The sequence below is a fragment of the Eurosta solidaginis genome, chromosome 3 (genome assembly GCF_040869045.1).
Source record: "Eurosta solidaginis isolate ZX-2024a chromosome 3, ASM4086904v1, whole genome shotgun sequence".
Taxonomy (NCBI): domain Eukaryota; kingdom Metazoa; phylum Arthropoda; class Insecta; order Diptera; family Tephritidae; genus Eurosta; species Eurosta solidaginis.
The window spans coordinates 279,806,379-279,831,243 of record NC_090321.1 but is presented as its reverse complement, the minus strand read 5'-3'; the positions used below and the strand labels follow the sequence as shown (position 1 = coordinate 279,831,243).

At 34.3% G+C, this 24,865-nt stretch overlaps 1 protein-coding gene across 16 annotated transcripts in view; it reads left to right on the top strand.

Annotated features, from left to right (window-relative positions):
- Nucleotides 1–24,865, top strand: part of wdp (windpipe) — a 166,429-nt gene that overhangs the window by 667 nt on the left and 140,897 nt on the right. For 8 of the 16 annotated variants that reach the window (XR_010951370.1, XM_067776662.1, XM_067776660.1 and 5 more), the window contains exon 2: nt 9,796–10,119. The gene's annotated coding sequence lies outside the window, so the exon portion shown is untranslated. The other 8 variants (XM_067776670.1, XM_067776671.1, XM_067776668.1 and 5 more) reach the window with 7 other exon arrangements.

Genomic DNA, 24,865 nt, shown 5'->3' with positions numbered 1-24,865 from the left:
TTATATTCAGCAGCTTTGACTTTGGTTCTTTGTGAGATTTGGGGCTCTAGGTAGGTAGGTTGAACTGGCCGGTCCATGAGGACCTCACATAGACTGATTGAGTCCGTAGTGTTACCAGAAGTTTGTTTCAACGACCAAACTGAAAAACCCTATCAAAAACCAGGACCTATGTTATAAAATAACTCCGTCCTCTTGGCAAATACTAGAAGCTTCCTAGGACTTAAGCCACTTGCTGCTTCTACATCTGACAGCTGTATCACTCCTAATAGCTGGATTCTTAGCCTGGCAAGTGCAGGGCACGAGCACAGAACGTGCTCGATCGTTTCCTCCTCCAACCCGCACTTCCTACATCTGCTATCACTGACCAAGCCTAATTTAAAGGCATGTGACGCCAGAAGGCAGTGTCCTGTCAGAATACCCGTCATGAGTCTACAGTCCTCTCTTTTTTGGGGCTCTAACTCTGCTTTTAATTTTTTTGTTTTCAATGTTCGAGCATTTGCCGGTCATGGCAGTTATCTTAAGAAACTTTTTGTGAAAAGTCTAGAGTAGCGATGGACAGCTGATAAACGTGGAAAAATATCGGAAGAGATGTCAAACCACGACCTCGACAACATAACTCCCAAGGCGGAAAGAAAATTTGAATCTCTGTCCAAAGATATTTGCAGTTGAAGCTGGCATTTTAATGTGGTTGTTATAATTTTCTTACACAGGCGAAAAAAATGTGTAAAAAGGGATTTTGCGCGAATTTAATTTGATCCTACACCATTGGTAGAACGGCCAGGGTAATTTTTATAAGCGCTATCAAAGGCCACCAAATTCGGAAAGGTGTTCTGCGCAAAAATACTATGGATCCCACATACGGTTTGGGAGTTGTCCCGGGTAATTTTTCGGTTTGTCGTGAACATCTTTTGAACTACACAAAATATTTTCCGCTTTTCGGATTATTGATACTGATATCAAAACGCGTCTTTTGACACCCACCCCGATATTTCTGAAGGCGTATTAGTAGTCGACCGCTGTTCTAGACATAAACCAATAGTGCTTCCGCGATCTTACAGAACAAGTATGCGTTGCGAGAATATTTTTTTGTTTTTGCTAAAATGTACTCTGTTAATTTAAAAAAATTTTGCAAAAAGTTTTAGATATTTCGTTCCTCAGTTTTGAATACGTATATGAATATACTTAAAAACAAATTGTACCGCCGTCCTTCGCAGTTTTCAGCGCGAAGCAAAAAATTGAGATATTGCTAACTTAAGGCGGATTTACGTAAACGCTTTGTTCGCTATGCTTGCCTTTAACATTGCTACATCCACCGCTTTGAAACGATCAACGAGTTTATGTAAGGCCAGATTTACAAATAACTCTTGCCGCGTTTTGACGCTCTAGCAGCGAATATCTGACAAGAATATCTTATCTTAGTCTCGCTTTACATTTCACAAACTTTTTGTAGCAAGATATGCGTGCGGTCATACATTGAACTCATCTTTCAGGCAAAGAGTTTTATGTATGGAAGTTCGCCTTTATGGTGCTGTCAAAACGTCAAAGCGTTGAAACGCGTCAATGGTTGTATGCACATCATGCCTATGTTTGTTCCATAAAAACATGAAAAAAGCAAAATACACACAAGAACTTTTCCCTGTTTTTCGCAAATATTTCTTGACAGAAGTAAAATTTTTTATTTCCGCCTTCGGGCTATTGATACAAAAGCCAAAAGAAGTCTTTTTATACTCCTCCCGACTTTTTTGGACGTGTTCCTCTTTTGCAAATTATGCATTACAAAACATATCGATATAAGCGATAATCGATCCTTTCGGTCCGACACTTCTAGCCGTACTTTTTTTTTAGAAGCTACTTGCAATTACAGGTATCGGTACTTTCATGGTATCGTTTCTTCCCCAGGCGTGCGATATGATGACTTTTATATGTAGAGCAAAATTGTCCAATTGTACCTGAGTTTTATTTCGAAAATTTTTAAATTAAATTACTTTTTAAGTGTTATAGAAAAAAAACTTAATTTTATAATTTGTTTTTGTAAAAATGCCGCTTAACTAAGTCTGCTCCTATTTCAACAATTGTTTTTTTTTCTCAACAGCTAATTTGTTTTACTTTATTTTTGTCATGAGTTGGCTCTACAATTATTTGGAACTAGTTAGAACTAGATCGAATTATCTTCAAATACAAACAAAACTTCAATCTCAAAAGCTTTCATATAAAGACAAATTTTTTAAAAAATATTGCTGCAAAAAACTTCCCTTAAAACATCAGGAGGTTGTCATGATTACTAAATAACTCTTTTTAAATAAAAAATTTTTTAGAGTACTACATATATGTACATATATGTATATGTCGCGCTCTATCCCCACTTTTTTCCACCTCACAGTGGTCCAAAATTGGAGTTTACGGATTATAATGCACTCATTTTCCTTCAATTTTTTGTCGTTTTTTAACGGAAAGCTTTTGATGTTTAGAAAACTATGGGTTATTTTTTATTTATTTGCTGATTTTTCATAATAGTCTACATGACTCATTCCACAGCCGATCTGCTAAATTTTGGATAAACTATGGTAATTATATATAGCAACATGTAGCAACTTCATGATGTCTAAGCGAAAAATGTTAAAGAGTGTTGGGAGACTAGATGGTAGTACTTGAAGTCAAAGCCAAGTCTCTTCAGGACCTAGGACACTTTGTGGCAAAATTAACTTCTTGTATGAAATTAGACATGCTGGTCTATATGTTTGTTCAGAACAAAAAACTATCTGTGAGACGCTACCTTTAACAAAAATACCAAAGCTAATCTATTGTACAGTGTAATTATCATTTTTTTTATAATACACAGTTGCTGGTAATGCGAGGCATGCATCCCCGAATCCGACATCAGAGGGCTTAACTACAAATACCGGAAAAAAGTCACTGGCGGTCGAGATTTTTTTGAGGTTAAGTTCAAACAGGGTCCCCCTAGGCCATTTGTGATAGCAGATTCGTTGTTTTTTGGGTACTAATTTGCTAATAAGTAACGCTATGTGCCGAGAAAAGCCACACTCCCTTAGCAGGTTAGGGGACTTAGAATCGACCCGCGGAAGGTAAGCCTGTCGTAAGAGATGAATAAAGTACCAAATTGATTGAAGGGGTTGCCAGCGCAATTTATAGCTTCTCCAGCCTGATTGTCAACCTGTTTATTTAGCAGCCGATACTGTGGCGATCCCAATTTCCTCATAGATCTAAGGAGCGGGATGGCGTAGAAGGTTTCAAGTGGTTACACTAAATTGTTCCCGAGAGTGTTCGGGCTTGTTACTGGAATGTTCCGAATCTGCATTCGGCAAAGGACCACCAACATAGATAACACTCCCAAAAACCTTCGGAGAGTGTCCTTATCGCTATAACAATAACAACTAAAGCCACACTCGAGAGACCTCCACATTGGAAACGATGAGATGAATGAAAAGAGAAGAGAAAACAGAGGAAATGGGGAGAAAAAGTAGAGGAAGTTGGAGGTAAGTCGTAAAAGTGAACAAGAGGAAGATGGACAATTGGACTAATGCGGCAGTTACCCACGAACGTACGTAGAAAAAACGTGTCAGCTGACACGACCTATCTTATGAGTGTGCAATGTAAACGAAAACTCACCGACGTGCAACGCCCGTACGTACGTAGCCCGGAACGTAGAAATCAAAACAATTTTGATTTTTTCCGTAAGAACGTGCCAGCTGATTGCTCTCTCACTAGACAGAGTTGCCTAGTAAACTTTTGTGCGCTAATTTTTGACCGTTTGCAATTTTATGCAAAAACGCCTAATTAAAGTTTGAAAAATTGTGGAAATAATTCGAAATAATTATGTAAAAGTGCTGATTATAAATATTTAATCTATTTATACTTATTTAATATGTATTCCGGCCTTTTACAATATCAAAAATTAAATTGGAAAAAGTTGATGTTTCCATAAGCATACATGCAAAATGGTCAATGGCAACAGTGCTTATCTGTAAACAATACACACACAAATATGTTATGTACATGTACACAGACGCACACATTGATTCCTACGGGCTTGAGAGTTCGGTCAAACGTGCTTCGTACGACAAACGTCCTTACGTACGGCACACGTCGGTGGGTAACTGCCGCATAAGGGTAATGGTATTAGATAAAGTAGTAAAAAGAGGTTAACAGGAAGATTTAGAATAAGGATTAGATTGAGAGTAATATCAAGTGAGAGTTAGGCTTGGTTAAAGGAAAAACGGCAAAAGTAAGAGGAAAAACGGCATGATTTACAAAAGAAAGAAAGGGATAAGGAAATTGAATGAGCCGCTTAAGGTAAACTAGAAAACACATAAGGAAGAGGAAATAAGATCTGAAGAGGGTTAGACAGAGGAGAAGCAAGTGGATAGATAGAGAAAGCCAGCAACATGTCTGTCGGATTTGATCATATGGCTGGGAGCATTTTATGTTTGTTTTAACGTTTCCAGGGTTAGCCAGAGCTATTTAAAAGAAAGTTCTGATAAGCTAAAGTTTAATTTGCCATCAGGTAAATCTATAAGCTCTAATTTGTTGAAGCATCGCTGTTGTAAAACCTCCGCCGCTATATATTTGTACACCATTCACTTGTTTCTGGTCAAGCCCACCTCAACGCTTGGTTTACATAGATGAATATTTCTTCGCCGGTCATCTTATTGACGTCAGTTGTATGTTTCTATATTCCTTAGTTGTGGACAATGTGATACTCTGAAGATCCAGCCATTCACCTCCGTTGACTAAAGCTTTCCCATTTCCTCTCAGGAAAAGAAAATCAACCCTCCCACAAAACAATATACAGACCGCAGGCGTTATTTTTCTGAACGTTACTTCTTATTTCAGAAAGGCATTAATGTAGTATTTTTTTATGATACTGAAAACACCAGTGCTGCAGATAAGTGAAGAAGCAAGAAGATGTATTTCCTTGCATATTATTTCCTTATTTTCAGGATGGGTTCAGTTTCGAAAGTCGAAAGCCAATATTTATGTTTTGTAGGTTAAATTCGAAAAACGTTGAAAATACTTTTTTGCTACTCAAAAAAATGGTTTGATCCAATACCCAGCCTAGTGTTGTACAGTGTTCTTGTTACTAGTGAAATTTTATAATTTTTACTGTATTTCACTGTGTCCACCATCCCAGATCATTGCAAACTCGTAATTTTTTTCGAAAACAACACATTAGAAACCACAAATAGCAACAACAGCAATAACACCAAGATCAGTGACAGTTCACTGCGGTGGAAACAATAAATTTAACGAAAGTTGAGTGAAAATAAATCAGAACTTGCTGCTGTGCAAAAACAAAAAAAAAGTTAATGCTTGTCCCTGTTTTATTTTTTTGTTTTGCAAATATAAAATAAATTGTTTTTTTTTTTTAATTTTTTGCTTGCTGCTGATCTTTCATTCCGTCGAGATTCGTTAAGTGGCGTGTATGGTGCTTGAGGTTTACAACAAACATTTTGTCATTCGTCGTTCTGTTTGTTTTGTATGACAAAACACAAAGAAAACAACAACAATTTCGTTTTTATGGTTTTTGCGCGCATTTTCGGTTTATTTTGCATTCGTTTTATTGCCGCAACACAGCAACCGCAATAACATCAATAGGCGTGCGTTTGTTGCTGCTCCCGCTGCCGCTGCTTATCCCATGTGTGATGTGTGGTGGTGGTGGCACCAAGTGGCAGCAACAACCAATGATATTGGCGACATATGCTTGATGTAGTTAGTCGAGTGCTGCTTTTGAAACGCGCCGCGTCGATATTGAGAAGTGTTTTTAAAAAAAGCTAACGCGAAAAAAACTATATGAAATTGTTTGCTAAGAAGAACAAGAAAATGTATAAGAATAAAAAAAATATTTCTTTGTACATTTGTGAGCATACATTTAAGCGGCAAACAAACATAGCTGCCAAAATATCTGTTGCGCCCAATATTTGAACGCATTGAAGGACATTCGTTGACATTTGGTTTTTGGCTGCAGTGGCACAACATTTCGACAACGAATTTCTGTGTAGGAGTCTCTAAGACTTTTGATTTTCGGCTTTTCGTGTTTGCGGATTGTGGGCGTGGTGTCTGTTTATTTTCGCGATGCATAAAATTAGCATATGTGACATTGAAAAATAGCAAAATTAAAATTTATTTTTTTTTGTGTTTGTTTTAATTGTTAATGGAAATATTTAAATCAAGAAAACTGAAAGGAGAAGTGAACAATAAGAAATTGTGAGCCATAAATTTAAGGATATACAATATATGAGCAATGAGAAATAATACAAATAGTAAAAAAAAGTATATAATTTATGAGTGCTTATTTTTAGAAGTGTGTATAAGAATATAAAAAAAGATGAATTGCTTTACATGAAATTTCATGTTTTTAATTTCAACTGTTAAAAAAAAAAATTTTTTTTCAAAGTGTGGGGCTTTTATGTTTCCCAACTTGGCCAAAATACTGATTTTATTTGTTAAAATTTTTGGTAAGAACTAAACAATGTGGCTAAAATCAAGATTACATACAGCAGCGAACAGAACAATAGCAGTGGCAATTTGTGTCTAATTTCGTCAGTTTAAATCTGCTGTTTTTCGGTGTTTAAAGAAAAAATTTCTATGAATTTTGTAACAAAGGAATCTTAAAAACCTATTCAAAAAACTCGAAAATACGAGAAAATTGAAAACTTCGAACATTTTAATTGGAATTCTCAAATTTTTTCGAGAGTGCAGTTTTGTATACCAATAAGTTCTTGTCAAATGAGGCACCAAATATGCTGTCGTTCATAGCAAAAATGCAGTAAAGTGTAAAACGTGAAATCAGAATATACTAAGTGCAAGTCTTACGTTTGTTTTAACTTAATTAATAGTTTTGGGTAGACTATATATTAAGGGTCCAGGGAGCGGCGGTTGTGGGTGATGTTAGGGGGTGGCTTTAAATTTGATCACAATTTAATATTAAAGTAAACAAAAAATGCAAGAAAACGCAGGGGATTGAGCAAATATGGTGCTACCCGACATCACAATATGTATAAATAAAAAACTACTCAATGTATTTTAATCGCTCGATTTTTTATTCCAAATTTTCTATTTTTTTATGAAATAAACGAAATATATTAAAAAAAAAGCGCCGGAAATTTTCTTTTTTTTCGTGAAATAAATTTACGGAGTTGAATGAAAAAAGTTCGTTTTCCTTTTTCATTCGTCGGTACTATTTAAAAAATCTGGTAGCACCAAGCATGCAGTGAATTAGATAAAATGCTGCATGCTTGTGTTCTCGGAAAGTAAACAAATTTAAACTTTAAAATAAAACGTAAATTTAACTAAAAGAAAATAGTTTTTTGTGATTTTATAGACATTAAAAAGTTATGTATAAAATTCTTGCGAAAGTGCTCGTGTGTATATAAAAAGTAATAGTTATACCTTAGTAATTTTAACAAAAAATTACTAATAAATTGTTAATAATAATTGAAAGTTACTGATTAATTCTTGGTGGGAAATTCTCTGAGAACCTATATGCAAAATTTGAAAGGTCAAGTCCGATCGTTCGGTTTCCGAATAAAACCAAATGGATCCCTAATGTATAGCCAGTCCATAGTTTTTTTAGGCAAATAACAAAAAGTAATGAATATGATCTATTACATGACTTTATGGAGAGTCATTAAAATTTGATTCTGGTACATAATTCTTTTCGGAGCGCGAAATTAGGCGCGAACTGCCTTCAAGTCTTTTAAATCTAAAAGCAGTAAAATGAAATTTACTGCTTTTTTTATTATTGTTTGTATTTTTTTTTTTCGCAGAATAGTTTGTCTTATACTGCTTATATGCTTTGAAACCATTTTTACAGCAAAATTTTGTTATAATAGCTGTGTTTTTTTCACATCTATATACGTTACGCTTAAATTTTATATGGACTGCTAAGCGACAAACTTTAAATACACCTCTGAAATTGATACGCATAAAATTAGTACTACTAAACTTCAATACGCATTATACTCAGATGTAACTGAAATATGTGTATATGTTTCACCCTCTGCACTAATTTTATGTACTCGTGTAAGACTCGCACCGAAAACAGGGCCTTAAATTAATTGACCCACAAGACTGCTGCATACTCAAAAAAATGCAGAAAACTCTGAACAAAAAGTTGAAAATTGTCTCCAATTTTTGGATTTTTTTCGAAAATTTTTAGAAATTTTTAAGTTTATATTACAAACTTCTATGATGATACTTTCTAAAATATATAACATAAAAAGAAAAATTGAATTGACGAAATTTCCAAAAATTGGCTGCTATTTTTGTGTTCACTGCTGTATAACGAATTTAAATTCAGTTTCATAATTAACTCCTAATCGCTAATTAAGTAGGTAGATTTCCTATAAAAATTTTTCCCTTTGATAATCGGCGACTTCCTTTCGTTTGATTTCTTTAACATAATGCTGGAGCAGATAATTCTAGCAGCAGAACTAAACTGTGATGGTAAAATCCATTATAAGAGCGTACAATTACTGGCGTATGCTGATGATGTTGACATAATTGACCCTAACTAACGCGTCGTGAGTTCTGCCTTCTCTGGATTGGGAAAAAAGTTGGTCTTGCGGTAAATGAGAACAAGAAAAAACACTTGCTGTCATACAAAAATAATCGGGCTCTCGACCTGGCAGCCATGTCACTGTTGACAAAGATAAGTTCGAGACTGTGGAAAATTTCATCTATTTGGAAAGTATTAACAGCAAAAACAATGTCAGCTAAGAAACCAAACAGAGAAAAATGCTTGCTAACAAGTGCTACTTTGGATTATGTAGGTGGAATGTATGAACTTTACATAGATATGAAGATAGTGTAGCGAATAAAAACCCGAAGACTATTCTTGTTCGGTCATGTCATGCGAATGGACGCAAACGCTCCGGCAAGAACATATTTCAATCGACACCCGCATTTGAAAACAGAGGAAAGGGCGATGAGTTGGTAGAGGCAGGTGGAGAAAGACTTGATCATTCTTGGCATTCTCGATTGGCGTCAGTTATCGTGAAACTATCCCTGCTGCTAGCGTGACTTGTTACGAAACAACCTAAATCGCTTAAGCGGTTAAACGCAAATTAATGATGATTAATCGGTAATGAACAACAAATTAAGGAAAATACTGATAGGTTTTCTAAGACTTAGATATGGCTGTCGGATTCTTTTCTAGTTAGAAGAACGAAAGGTTTGACAGCAAATAATCTAGTTCCTAGGGAGTCGCAATATGTATATTAAACTTTGTGGACTTATTGTAGATTAGTGAGTGTGCAAACATTCGCATTAACGGCTAAACATTTTTCTTCATTATTAAAGGAAAAATCTAGAATAAAATATATTTAGGAAGGACATATCTTTTCTTAACAACTTCTGACAACAAATACCCTTTATGTTGTTAATATTGCTAAATAACAATACAATGCGATTTTTTGTTGTTGTTTTTTAGATGCAAAAAGCAAAACTTAAAAAAAAAATAGAGATACATATCTTTTCATATCTGTTCGGTCCTATGAAAGATCTAGACTGCTTTCGCAAATACATAACTTATGAAATTAAAATGATTCAAGAAAATCAGAATCAAACATCTGAATGACAATTTTATAATATAAAACGAAGTCGCATTTGTCAATACTAATCATATGAACTAGCGAAATAAAAATAATCAGCGTAATACAAAAGCAAAAAACCAACCCTGACACGTGCGACCCCTTATGTGCTTACAACTAATATATAGTACAAATGTTAATTGTATAAACTAATTCTATTTTGTATACATATATCACCTCAATTTAGAGTTAATAAAAGATACATACACACACACAAGTATATAACAAAACACGTGGACTAGCAAATACAGTGTGAGTGCGAGTCGATTAATAAAACCTAGCTTAAAGTAATAATAGGTATTCTGTGCAAAGATAAAAACAAAGACAACAAAAAACAGCAAATACAAAGTAAACATCACATTGAGTAGAGCGAAAAAGTCTGTAATAAAAGTAAAAAAATAAAAATAAAAGCACTCACTGTGGAAAAAAGCCAAACAACAACAGCAGAACAGCTGACTTGAAACCAAACAACATCAGCGATTAACTATATACAACAACAACTACGAGAAGGGTAAGTTCTGTTTATGATTGTTTTTTAAACTTCTATGTTATTATTCACTTGCGCATGTTGTTTATACAACTTAAAGGCTGGGACAATAAAGTGCACGTAACGTCTTCATAAAATTGAACTTTATCGTTTAGTGATAAATTCTTATGGCAGTTTCCACAAAAACATACCGCTCTGAGCTAATAAATGTACTACAACCAACAACTGTTATATATAGTCACTTAATGCAAACCTTTCATATCTCGAAAATTTCTGGCGAATTTGTAGGAAGAATTAAAAAGGAGCATGGCGCAAATTGGAAGAGAAGCTCTCGCCTTAATCTCCTCGGAGGTAAATCGCGCCAAGTATTTTTTGTTGTTATCTATTTCAAAAGAAATTTAAAAACTTTGTAGGTGCAGCAGCGAACGCGAAAATGACAAAGGCAATCTTTTATCCCACTTCGTCAATTGAGTTCTTCCTTTTAAGAAAAAAAACTTATGATTTCGTAACTGAAACTATGCAACCCAATCTCAAAAGCGTTTTCGAAAAAAATCGAGAAAACTGTACGAAAATTTCGACGGGATTTTTTGAATTATTTTTTATATGCAGTTTCTTAGCCCAATCTTTTTAGGTCATGTTTTTCACCTGTTATAAAAACGTGTAAAGGAAATGTACATCATAAAAATATACATATAGCAAGTAAAGGTGTCTAAGTTCGGGTGTAACCGAACATTATATACTCAGCGTGAGATTCAATTGTACATTTCATTTCAGATAAATTACTTTTATACATAACACGTGGTACCGTCCGTTTAAAAAAAATTTCTCCCCCTTTCCTCTTACAATAAAACTTGATAAGTAAAATATAATTGATTAAAAACTATTATTTTTTTTAAGTTATAGCTTATTATTTTGGTTCTTGTTTTATATCTAAGTTGCCGTGGTCTTTAACCGATCCCGCCCATTTTCACTAGAAATATTTTCTGCTATAAGGAAAATATGTGTACACAATTTTAGTACAATATGTTAATTTTTCTTCGAGTTATGGCTCCCGAAACATAGAAAATTGCTTAGTCAAAAAAGGGGCGGTGCCACGCCCATTTTTTAAATTTGAAGTTTTTCCTATTTATTGTTATAAATCCATTTGGAAAATGAAATACCATTGATAAAAAACTCTTTTTTGTAAAGATATAGCTTATTTTATTCGTCCACGTCCCTTTTGAAAATCTTTTATATAAAAGTGAGCGTGGTCCTTAACCGATTCCGTTAATTTTTCTTCAAAGCATTTCTTATAGAAAAGGTAACCTCTCTGCCGAATTTTGTTACGATAGGTTTAACGGTTTTTGAGTTATGATTAATAATATTTGTAAAATTTATTTTATCCCAAGTGGGCGCTGCCACGCCCATTTAAAAATTTTTTTTCAAATTTGTATCAAGAGTCTCAATATCAGTCCACATGTCAAATTTCAATATTCTAGGTGTATTATTTACTAAATAATCAGGGTTTTTGTGTTTTCCAAAATGTTATATATATAAAAAGTGGGCGTGGTTACCATCCGATTTCGCTCATTTTCAATACCAATCTATTCCGGGTCCAGATAAGTTCGAGAAGATATCTCAATATTTACTCAAGTTATCGTGTTAACGGACGAACGGACGAACGTTTACTAAAATTTTTTTTTTTATTTTCGTTCAAAATCATTTCGTTCACAAAAAAACTTATGAAAATAGCGCAGGAAAATATTTGCGTGCTCATTTACTACATTTATTTCATAAACAAATTTATTTCTTGTCTGAATTTGTGCACAAATTTTTCAAAATTGGTTAGTTTGGTTAGTGGGTGACCTCTTAATGTTATTTGGGTGTGCTCGGCAATTAAACACGTTTACCTAATGATCGCAGTATTTGGTTTTAATGCGAACATATTGAAAAGTTGATAGATTTTTGGGCTTTGGTGGTAGAAGTGGTAGAAAATGAAAATGGGTCAAAAAGTTGGTAGATCTACCAACAAAGTGGAAAAGTCCGTGCACTGGAGCACGGATGGTCATAAAATATGAACGAATGTTCTATTAATGAGAAAAATGTTCTTAAATTAAATTCAAGAAAAAGAAACGGTATAATTCGTGTGTACTACAATGTTAAATACAACATTTGCTACAAGCTATAAAGCGGTTGTAGTGGCCAGTGGCTATTTTCTCAATAAGAGAAATATATAAAAAAATGTATATTATTCGTTTTTCTAATCTTTTGAAATTTTATTAATAACAAAAAAAATTATTTATTAATACAAAAAAATAAATAAATGGTACCTTCCTACTCCCAACAATGATCAGCACAAACCGTTCTTGACTTGATGCCGAAAACTGTTAAATCGACCACAAATCATTCTCGAAGCGTGAGAACGAAAAATCTTAAATCAAGCCCAAGTAGTGCTTGAAATGAGCACAGAAAGTTCACACTCAATACCAGTCGTCATAAAATAAGAACGGTGTGCTTGGAAAAACTGTTCTTAAAAGAAGCCCATCGGTCACGAGTTAAGAAAAAATGTACTTAACAGACTTTTGTCAACGAATGTTCTTAACTTTGAACTTGTTTCGTTCGTTTTAGAACGATTCTTTCTCTGAGTGTACTTATCTGAACTCACTTTTTCTTGGTATTAAAAATGGGCGAAATCCGACTATGCCGACGCCCACTTTTTCGATATGAAAAATGAAAAAAAAAATGCCATAATTCTATACCAAATACGAAAAAAGGGATGAAACATGGTGATTGGATTGGTTTTTTGACACAAAATATAACTTTGGAAAAAACTTTGTAAAATGGGTATGACACCTACCATATTAAGTAGTAGAAAATGAAAAAGTTCTGCAGGGCGAAATCAAAAGCCTTTGGAATCATGGCAGGAACACTGTTCGTGGTATTACATATATAAATAAATTAACGGTACTCGACAGATGATGTCCAAGGTCAGCCCATGGTCCATATTTTGGTCGATATCACTAAAAAGCCTTCACATATACAACTAAGGGCCACTCCCTTTTAAAACCCTCATTAATACCTTTAATTTGATACCCATATCGTACAAACACATTATAGAGTCACCCCTCGTCCACCTTTATGGCGATATCTCGAAAAGGCGTCCATCTATAGAACTAAGGCCCACTCCCTTTTAAAACACTCATTAACACCTTTCATTTGATACACATGTCATACAAACACATTCCAGGGTTTCCCTCGGTTCATTTTCCTACATGGTGATTTTCCCTTATTTTATCACAAAGCTCTCAGCTGAGTATGTAATGTTCGGTTACACCCGAACTTAGCCTTCCTTACTTTTTTATTATTGTATTACCGCAATTGAGAGGTGTTACACAGATGGTGAGTGTAGTCCTCGAGCTATCTGGACTTCCCTAGTATGTCATCGTAAATATATAAAATTCATAATAAATTTTAGTGGAGCAGTGATTATTTATAAAAAATCACTAAAACGATAAACAATAAACAATAAACGAACAAAATTTATTTAATTTCTAGATACGAAAATTGAAAGTAATCACAAAATTGCACTTAAATAATGAAAAATGGTTGTATATATATTCAGTATGGGCATGCACCTCAGCATTTGTTATAAAATATACTTATAAATATAATTTATATATTATATACATATTCACGTATGTATGCACCGAATGAATCAGCACCTTAGATAGACAAAATCCCACAAATTGTTTGCTTATTGGGTGTTGCAAATCTTTGAAAGTCAACCGCAAAAACCATTTAGATATTATTTTGTTCAATAAGCAATTACACAAATATTATTGGATATTATGCACATAATAAGTGGAATAAATAATTATTTTTAAACAATTTCAATTATTTACTGAAAATACAATATAAAACAAGTAAGGACGGGAATTCATACCTTTCATGAATGTGGCTGAACAATAATCTTATCCCGTTCATAATCTCCAAATAATCGGATGTATAAGATAAGAAATATATAGTGAACAGATGTACATACCTAAACGATTTTTAAGATAAATATAAAATAAAAAATGACCAGAAACCCCCTTAACTGAACGATCGGTTGTTTGGGATATATATTATATATAGCTCCGATCGAAATGGTTTCTTCATGAAAACTTCTATGATATGTTAGAATAAATATCACCAAGTTTAACGTTTTTATATTGGAAATTAAGGGAGAAATTGCCAAAAATCTTTCTATCTGAATGATCGGTTGTATGGGATATATACCATATATAGCTCCGCCCCAGTGATTTTTTCAGAAAATCTTCTATGATATATTAAAATATATATCACCGAGTTTCACGTTTAAATTTTCTAAATTAAGAGAGAAATGGTCAAAAATCTTTCTATCTGAACGATCGGTTGTATGGGATATAACTATACATAGCTCCGATCATAGTAATTCTTTCAGGATATCTTCTATGATATATAAGAATATATATCACCTAGTTTCACGTTTATACTTTCTAAATTTCGGTAGGAATGACCAAGATCGTCTTATCTGAACGATCGGTTGTATGGGAGATATATGTTATAGTGGTCCGACCTTTCCGGATCCGACAAATGTCTAATATAATACAAAAATACATCCTTGTGCCAAATTTCATTAAGATATCTCAAAATTTGAGGGACTAGTTTGCGTTCAAACAGACAGACTGACATGGCTATATCAACTCAGTTCGTCGCCCTGATCAATTCGGTATACTTAATGGTGAGTCTATCTTCTATATTTCTCGACGTTACAAACATCGGACCAAAGTTAATATACCATTTCATGTTCATGAAAGGTATAAAAAGTGAAAATAAAATTTAGATCCCCGCTGCTTTAAAAATTATTAGGCGTGAGCTTTTCTCAAAATATACGCTTTCAACAATAATTTCTTTTAATTTTCGGCGGCCGTCGTAGTGAGGTGGTAGCGTGCTCCACCTACTACACTGAAGTTCCTGGCTCAACTACTCGGTAACATCGCAACATCAATAATTTAGAAACAAGGTTTTTTAATTAGAGAATGGTTTTTCTAAGTTTAGCAAACACCGCGAGTGTATTTCTGTAATGAGAGCTTCTTAGTGAAAACTCATCTGCTTGCAGATGCCATTCAGAGGTGACATTAAATATGTCGATCACGTCCCACCAATTCGTAGGAAAAAATCCCCTCGGAGTGACCCATCTATCGATATAAAAATGTTAGCCTTTTTTTCGGAAGTTTCAGGAGTGCATCAAATAGTTTCAAGTTGCCAAGTTATGTAATTTAGTGAAATAATTTTTTTTTCGCATATATTCTTTGAAATCTCATTTGCACTACTTTTTGCTTGTACACACATACTTGCTATGTACATATGTATGTGTAAGTTCATAACTTCAATGGCAAATGCGAAATAAAAAAGATACAATATTAAATTAAAAAGCTATGTAAGTCATATAATAAGTAGACCACCTTCAAATACCCACACATATAAACCTACAAAATTCAAGCACAAATGAATTAAACCACATACAAGTAAATATAAACATACATACATATGTATGTATATGTGTATGAATTAAAAAGATAATTTGCTATTGCATTTTCACTAACTTTAAATTTGACTTTTTAATGCAGTAAGTCTAACTGACTGTCTCACTTATGATTCACAAAAGTCATTTTAACGGTCTATGGCAGCTCATTGTGATTCATATTTTGCATGCACTGTACGGAACTTGAGCATTTATGCCTATATATGTATATATATATATATACTGATTGGCCTTTGTATCTTATAAAACGAAACAGAAAATAAGTATAGAAAGCTAACAAAAAATTAGTTTTTGTTATATGTGCATTGCACCACAAAAAAAAAAAAAAACAAGTAAGGAAGGCTAAGTTCGGGTGTAACCGAACATTACATACTCAGTTGAGAGCTGTGGAGACAAACTAAGGGAAAATCACCATTTTGTAAAAAGAACCTAGGGTAACCCTGGAATGTGTTTGCATGACATGGATATCAAATGGAAGGTATTAAAGAGTATTTTAAGAGGAAATGGGCCATAGTTCTATAGATGAACGCCATTTAGGGATATCGCCATAAAGGTGGACCAGGGGTGACTCTATAATTTGTTTGTACGATATGGGTATCATATGAAAGGTGTTAATGAGTATTTTAAAAAGGAGTGGGCCTTAGTTCTATATGTGGACGCCTTTTCAAGATATCGCCATAAACGTGGACCAGGGGTGACTCTAGAATGTGTTTGTATGATATGGGTATCAAATTAAAGGTATTAATAAGGGTTTTAAAAGGGAGTGGCCCTTAGTTGTATATGTGAAGGCGTTTTCGAGATATCGACCAAAATGTGGACCAGGGTGATCCAGAACATCATCTGTCGGGTACCGCTAATTTATTTATATATGTACTACCACGAACAGTATTCCTTCCAAGATTCCAAGGGCTTTTGATTTCGCCCTGCAAAACTTTTTCATTTTCTTCTACTTAATATGGTAGGTGTCACACCCATTTTCCAAGTTTTTTTCTAAAGTTATATTTTGCGTCCATAGACCAATACAATTACCATGTTTCATCCCTTTTTTCGTATTTGGTATATAATTATGGCATTTTTTTCGTTTTTCGTAATTTTCGATATCGAAAAAGTGGGCGTGGTCATAGTCGGATTTCGGCCATTTTGTACACCAATACAAAGTGAGTTCAGATAAGTACGCGAACTGAGTTTAGTAAAGATATATCGATTTTTGCTCAAGTTATCGTGTTAACGGCCGAGCGGAAGGACAGACGGTCGACTGTGTATAAAAACTGGGCGTGGCTTCAACCGATTTCGCCCTTTTTCACAGAAAACAGTTATCGTCCTAGAATCTAAGCCTCTACCAAATTTCCCAAGGATTGGTAAATTTTTTTTCGACTTATGGCATTAAAAGTATCCTAGACAAATTAAATGAAAAAGGGCGGAACCACGCCCATTTTGAAATTTTCTTTTATTTTTCTATTTTGTTGCACCATATCATTACTGGAGTTGAATGTTGACATAATTTACTTATATACTGTAAAGATATTAACTTTTATTTTAAAATTTGAATTAAAAAAAAAAAAATGTGTTTTAAAGTGGGCGTGGTCGTTCTCCGATTTTGCTAATTTTTATTAAACAGGCATATAATAATAAGTGTTACGTTCCTGCCAAATTTCATCATGATACCTTCAACGACTGCCAAATTACAGCTTGCAAAACTTCTAAATTACCTTCTTTTAAAAGTGGGCGGTGCCACGCCCATTGTCCAAAATTTTCTAGTTTTCTATTCTGTGTCATAAGTTCAACTCACGTACCAAATTTCATCGCTTAATCCGTATTTGGTAATGAATTATCGCACTTTTTCGATTTTACGAAATTTTCGATATCGAAAAGTGGGCGTGGTTATTGTCCGATATCGTTCATTTTAAATAGCGATCTGAGATGAGTGCTCAGGAATCAACGTACCAAATTTCATCAAGATACCTCAAAATTTACTCAAGTTATCGTGTTAACGGACAGACGGACGGACGGACATGGCTCAATCGAATTTTTTTTCGATACTGATGATTTTGATATATGGAAGTCTATATCTATCTCGATTTCTTTATACCTGTATAACCAACCGTTATCCAATCAAAGTTAATATACTCTGTGAGCTCTGCTCAACTGAGTATAAAAAACCTGTGGAGACCCCCAGTACGAAATAGTTTAGAGTCGGCAGTAGCTCTTGCAACTGACACTTTTAACATTTTAATTAACTATGAAATTCTGAGCTGGTTCAGTCATAGGTGGTCCTGAGATAGACGAAGGTCTGGATTTTTCAACTAGAAAAAGATATTTCTAACTGAGATCGCCCTCGGCAGTGGTTTGGCAAACACTCTGAGAAAATTTCCGCCATGAAAAACTTCGTAGTAAAAATTTATCTGCCTTGCAGCTATCGTATTGTTGGCATAAAAAATACAGGTCCAAAGGGAAATATCATTGATACAATACTATTTTTCGCTAAGATATAGCTTATTATGCTAGTCTACGACCCTTTTCAACTTCTTTTATATGAAAGTAGGCGTGGTCTTTAACCGATTCCGTTAATTTTTCTTCGAAACATTCCTTATAGTAAAGACAAGCTTTCTGATGAATTTTGTTATGACAGGTTAAAAGATTTTTGATTTATGATAAATAATATTTGTAAAATTGATTTTATCACAAGTGGGCGGTTTTCAAATTTTTATCAAGAGTCTCAATATCAGCCCAAACAAAAAATTTCAACATTCTATATTGTAAATGAAAGATTTACTAAATAATTAGGCTTTTTGTGTATTTCCAAAATGTTATGTATATAAAAAGTGGGCGTGGTTATCATCCGATTTCACTCATTTTCCATACACCACTATTCTGGGTACAGGTATGCTCATATACCGAATGTGGTGAAGATATCTATTTGCTCAAGTTATCGTATTAACGGAGAGACAGACAAACGACGGACATGGCTTAACCAAATTTTTTTTGGATACTGATGATTTTGATATATATTTATACTTGTATACTTGTGTTGTTTTTTTTAAGCCACCACAAGACACAGCAGGTAGAATTGCAATTGCCCCTACCCAAAAGTTCGACCCAAACGGGGGACATCAGAATTCGTTTTAGAGGTATGGTTCCTTCGGCAAAGCTTCTTATTTTGATCCCTAGAATACGATTTTCACAGAGCAATGAGCGATTTTTAAATCGACCCGCCCTAATATACATATGTATGTAAGCCTAAAGAGCTGAAGACGATAAGAAATTATTGTGACAATTAAACATGATAAAAAGCACTTGACTTTGGCAAAGGCAAATTTTTAAATTCAAAAAGGAAACACTTGAGATACCCAGCAAGTACTTAAAAATAGTGTCACTCGAAACGGCGTAATTATTTTTTTACATATTTCGCAATAACTGTAAAATATTTAGTTATCTGTGTACATACATATATAATATAACTGTGAAATTACAAAATATAAAAACTCATATAAAGTCGATAAAATAAAGTTTTTAAGTACCAAGAGCTTAAGTAGCTTATTCGCAATGGCGGTTCAACCAAAAGTGAGCGAAAGAAAAAAATCGTTAAAATTTTGGTTTTTCTGAGACTATAAAAAGTTGTGTACATTTCTGCATTATGTGGTTGTGCAAGGAAACGGAAATCAAGAAGGCGTAATTTTGTGACTTATTACTCATTCAAGTGTATACATATATGACTGTAGTATGTGCTATCTATTTATTAGTGTCTGAGCGGCGGATTTACAAAAAGTCTTTGATTTCCCATGAACGAAATACTTTCATTGTTTTTGCACTTTTTTTAGTACTCTTTTCTGTGTTTTTTGCCAACACCTTTATAAATATTGATATGAATATATACACATGCATACGTGCTTATCTATTTAGTACCTCTTATGTTTTGCTTATTTATTAAATTTATTTGCTACTTTATTTTCTTGCTAAAAAGTGTCGGCTAAATTATGAATGCTAGAAAATATTATTGCATATAATTTTTATTTTATTTTTGGAAGTATACAAATATACTTACGCTTGTATAAATATTTTGCTATTTAAAAATGTGTTATAAGAGGGTGGCTTGATATATTTTTTAACTTGTATGTTAGAGCTTTGATCGCTGAGGCCTAGACAGGCATCACTAACCGGGGCCACCAACGACGGTACTTACAAGCTGTTTTTTTCGATCGGGATCTACTTAGAACAAGTAAGGTAGGCTAAGTTCGTTCGGGTGTAACCGAACATTACATACTTAGCTGCCAAATTATAGCTTGCAAAACTTTTAAATTACCTTCTTGTAAAAGTGGGCGGTGTCACGCCCATTGTCCAAAATTTTACTAATTTTCTATTCTGCGTTATAAGGTCAACCCACCTACCAAGTTTCATCGCTTTATCCGTCTTTGGTAATGAATTATCGCACTTTTTCCGATTCTCGAAATTTTCGATATCGAAAAGGTGGGCGTGGTTATAGGCCGATTTCATTCATTTTTAATGGCGATCTGAGATGAGTGCGCAGGAACTTACACTTAACTTAGATACCTCTAAATTTACTCAAGTTATCGCGTTCACGGACAGACGGACGGACAGGGCTAAATGAATTTCTTTTTCCGTCCAGATCATTTTGATACATAGAAGTCTATATCTATCTCGATTAATTTATGCCTTTGCGGGGTACCGTAAAAAAATTTATATACTCTGTGAGTTCTGATCAGCTGAGAATAAAAATGTGTTATACGATTGTGGCTCAACATTTTTTTAACTTGTATGTTAGAGCATTGAACGCTGAGACCTAGACAGACATCACTAACTGGGGCCACCAACGAAAGCACTTACAAGCTGTGGTGAGCCCAACTTGACTTTTTCGATCGGGATCTACTTAGAAAAATCTAAGCAGTGCTATGTAGACAAATTTAGTTTGGGCCCTCACTCAAAATAATTAGCACACTCTCAACTGCATAGCTAATAGCTCCGACACATAAGCAGTTTTTCATATAGATGAGTTTAACACAAGCTTATGCATTATGAGTAGATTGCACGTATTTTTATGGAGAACGGTAGAATGAGCAACACTGACGCCATCTGATATTGAAAAGTAGCCAACTCCCAAATTTTGTTCCAAGCAAATCATAAGAAGAAGAATTTGACATTTGCTTTGGCTAAGGGTGTTGGCACACTTTGCAAGTGAAATTATTTTTCCCACTGGTTGGTAAAATTTCTAACATTTTTCGCAATTGAAAACTGCAATATAACAATCGAATACGACACAAAATATGTTAGCAAGTATTTTTGTTGTATAGGGAGAATATGTTTCGCGAAATTTTGTATGTGAATGGGCAAGGCGTACAAAACTTCAATTGCCAAGTCTGAAGTTCCTTCATTTTTACAAACGCAACATCTTGGTTGATTGTGGCGATGTTATTGGAATGCATAATCTTGTGTTAAACGCAACTATTTGGACATTTAGTATAGTCCAAATGTCACAAATGGGCGCATCTTTATCATTATCCTGGCGCGAAGCACGCGTTCTTTCGTCGTGAAATCTTATAAATACAGTTATAGGTATAAATCGTTGTATGGACATAACGGCTCTATAGATTTGCAAAGAATCTGGTATCCACAATTTTGAGTAGTGCTGCATATTTGCATGTTTCAGTCGTGCCGCTAGCAAAATTCCGATGTAGGTTTACAGCGCGTTTTCATCAAACTTTTTCCATTGCTTTGGATTTCTCGGACTTTTTTTCTGATCGAATGTTTCAATTACTTTCATAGCTTTTCTATTTGTAAGTCGCATAATAATAACTATCATTTCCTCAGTTAAGATAGACTTGAATATTTCAAGTGGGCTTGAGGGCAGAGATCTCTTTACAGTTCCACCAGCTTGTCTCAATATATTGTGGCTCCAAACACGACCAGATGGTAGAGGAGTCTTACTCCATTTTGTTCCATCGGGAGCTACAAAAAATGCGTTTGGTCGGGAACAACAACATGTCCTTCGCGCTCATCGTCGTCATCCGAGTCTTCAGGTTCGCTTTCCAGTTCAAACTAGTTTTCATCCTCGACGTCTGAAGAATACGCGCCACCAAATAAATCTCCATTTCCATCAGAATCAAGGCCATGTAAATCTTCGATGTCTCCATTCCCATCCTCATCTGTGAATGTGACATGCTCTACAAGATGCACAAAATAATTTGCTCGCTGCTCCTCCGACATAATAAATAAACGTGAAAAGTTTCTAACAAATAAATAAATATAATAAAAAGAGAGATGTTACCGGCTGAGCATTGCTGCTGAGATGTATTCAAAACTTTCCGACATTTTTGGTTCCACTTTTCCACAGAAAACAAATATAAAATAATAATTTGAACACAACTTAGCACATTACGATGTCAACTGGCAGAATATTTTTTTAAAACGGTTACAATTTCTATTTGCATTTTTACCGTTTTTTTTTCAAAGTGATGGCGAATAAAAAGCAACCATTTTATTAATTGTTGCACTCATTGCCTCATAGGTCTGGCTATAAAATCGAAACTTACAAATATTTGCTGCTTGTAGCTTTTAAATTTCTATGAGAAAAATGCAGTTAAAATTCATATAGGTATGGCCAGCCTTTGTGTACTCATAAGGGTTAAATTGGTAGCTTCGAGACATTGCTTTGAGCCAAATCCGGCAAAATTATAGCTGGAATATTATGACTATGTAAGAATGGCAAAAGACGTGTTTGAAGGCACTCTTTGACATAAACTTCTGTGTTTATGGTACTTATCGTAAAAAACGGCGCGGATTTGTGGACGCATTCACAAATCAGAACCTTTCTGCCAAACTTTTGTATCTGTAATGAAAAGAAATTTTCTCACCCGACTTTAGGTAGTTGAACTGGGCACCTGAAGACATTCTTAGGTCCATTATCAAATACATTTCGTCGTTCATAATCGCACATAATTTTATATTTGGCAATATGGTCTCATAGAGCTTACGTGGAAGGAAAATGCTTTCGGACGTCTGTGCTTCATTTCATTTTGGAACTTTCTTTTTTCTCTTTGTACGCTTTAAAATCTTTTCTCTGCTTGAGTTTTGTGAATTGCACATTTTCATTATTTTGGTGACATCTCCCGTTGACATGTATCGGATTTTCAAAAATCAGAGATAGAATGATATTCTCCAGCTAGGAGTCTTGACTTGTCCTTCACCAATCTATCTTTCTTGAAACGCAAAACCGTTCTTCGGACAGTGTCTGGGGATGAACCTGTGAATTTCGCAAACTTTTTGTAACTAACAATGGTAGTATTTGTCTAACCCCCCTATTGCGAGTGTCGATCGGAATAGAATCGACAATTTGTCGATTCCATTTTTTGCATATAATAGTATTACTATACAAATTAATCGCTTTTTGGACCATTATAAACAGTTATTTTATACAAGAGAGATTTTGCTATTTTTTCAACTTCTCGATTTATATAACATAATTTGTATACATTATAAAGATAATCGATTATCGCTCAGCGGTCGACTATCTACTGCAATCGACACTCGCAATAGGGGGTAAGTGTACACATTTTTCTTAATAAGCCCTGCTTTCGTTTTTATTTTTTCTATTCCTCGTTGTTGAAGGCATTGCATACTTTTACAAAAAAATATATGTTTATTTCCTTCTCTTTCTAACACACTGTTGCTTGACACTGACCGAAGCCGAAGTAAACGTTTCCACTCGTTTAAAAGTAATCCGCGAAAAACAGTACTGCAGCCGCTACGCACACTACTACATTATTTCATACCAAAGTAGTACAACGCTGTCGAATAAAAAAAAAAAAATAAATGTAAGGCGCGATAACCTCCGAAGAGATCTAAGGCCGAGCTTCTCTTCCAATTTGCGTCGTGCTCCTCTTGATTTTTCCCTACAAATTGGCCGGACGGGACCTACATGTTTTATGCCGACTCCGAACGGCATCTGCAAGGCAGATGAGTTTTCACTGAGAGCTTTTCATGGCAGAAATACAATCGGAGCGCTTGCCAGACACTGCCGAGGGGCGACCCCGCTTAGAAAATTTTCTTCTAATTGAAAAATCTTATTTCTAAAATTTTGATGTTGCTTTGCCCGGGAGTTGAACCCAGGGCATACGGTGTGATAGGCGGAGCACGCTACCATCACACCACGGTAGCCGCCCAACGCTGTCGAATAATCTCCATAAAAACGGAGATAGAACAAAAATTATGGTCAGGTAAGCGCAGCTGTGAACTAACAGCTGATAGATACGTTATTTGTAGACCTTTACAATGGCTGAATGATTCCATTTTTCTTGTGTTTCAAGGCTTGAGAAGCTAACATATTTTATGATTCAAAAATAGTTTATTCAGAGCATACTAGTCTTAATAAAAGACTCTAGCTCTAAATTTGCAAATTATCAGTAAAAGTACTTAGTACTCGTCACCGACAAAGGGTTCGGTGCTATTTTTCATATGGCACGTCGATATATCTGCAAAACTCTCTAGCTTCATAAATTTTAATAAAAGTGAGTATTTAAGAATACATAAATTTTAAAAGCAAAACATTCAATCTTTTGTTTAGTTAAGGCTTGAGTTGGTGTTTGGTTTGGCACAGCATTCTAAACCAGTTTATTTTTTGAATATCGGCAAATAAAATAATGGGCTTGCTGTTTGCTCGATTCAGCTGATTCAACTTGAACTTGAAAATAATTAAGAAGAATATGCAAATTGTATGGGAAATAAAAATATGTATCAATAAATTTCCTTGGCAGCAATGGAATTCCTTGAGTTTTTATATAATATATTGTATGCATGTATATATATATGTATGTCAGTATATGCTTGTTAATTTTTTTTAATATTGCATGTGCTTAACCAAATAATTAATTTTTTAAAAGGCGAGACCTCACCGTAAAAGTACAAAAGTCGTCCACTTTGTTTCTTTTGAAATTATGCCAATATTAGTTTTAGTGATAAGTGCATAATTGCTATAATTTAGGAAATACATTAAAAATGTAAGTACATTTATGAAAATATTTAATTTTTTAACGTTAACGCTACATGACACTATTTGATAATAGCAACGAGAATATAAATTTGAATTTTTTACATTTTTTAATGTTGAAGGAACATTATCAGATGTAGAAATTACAACAAAAATGGCTTTTGGAATACTTAATTTTTGATGTAGTTTTGTTTGTTTAAACTCAACAATTCTACGTGAAAAACGTT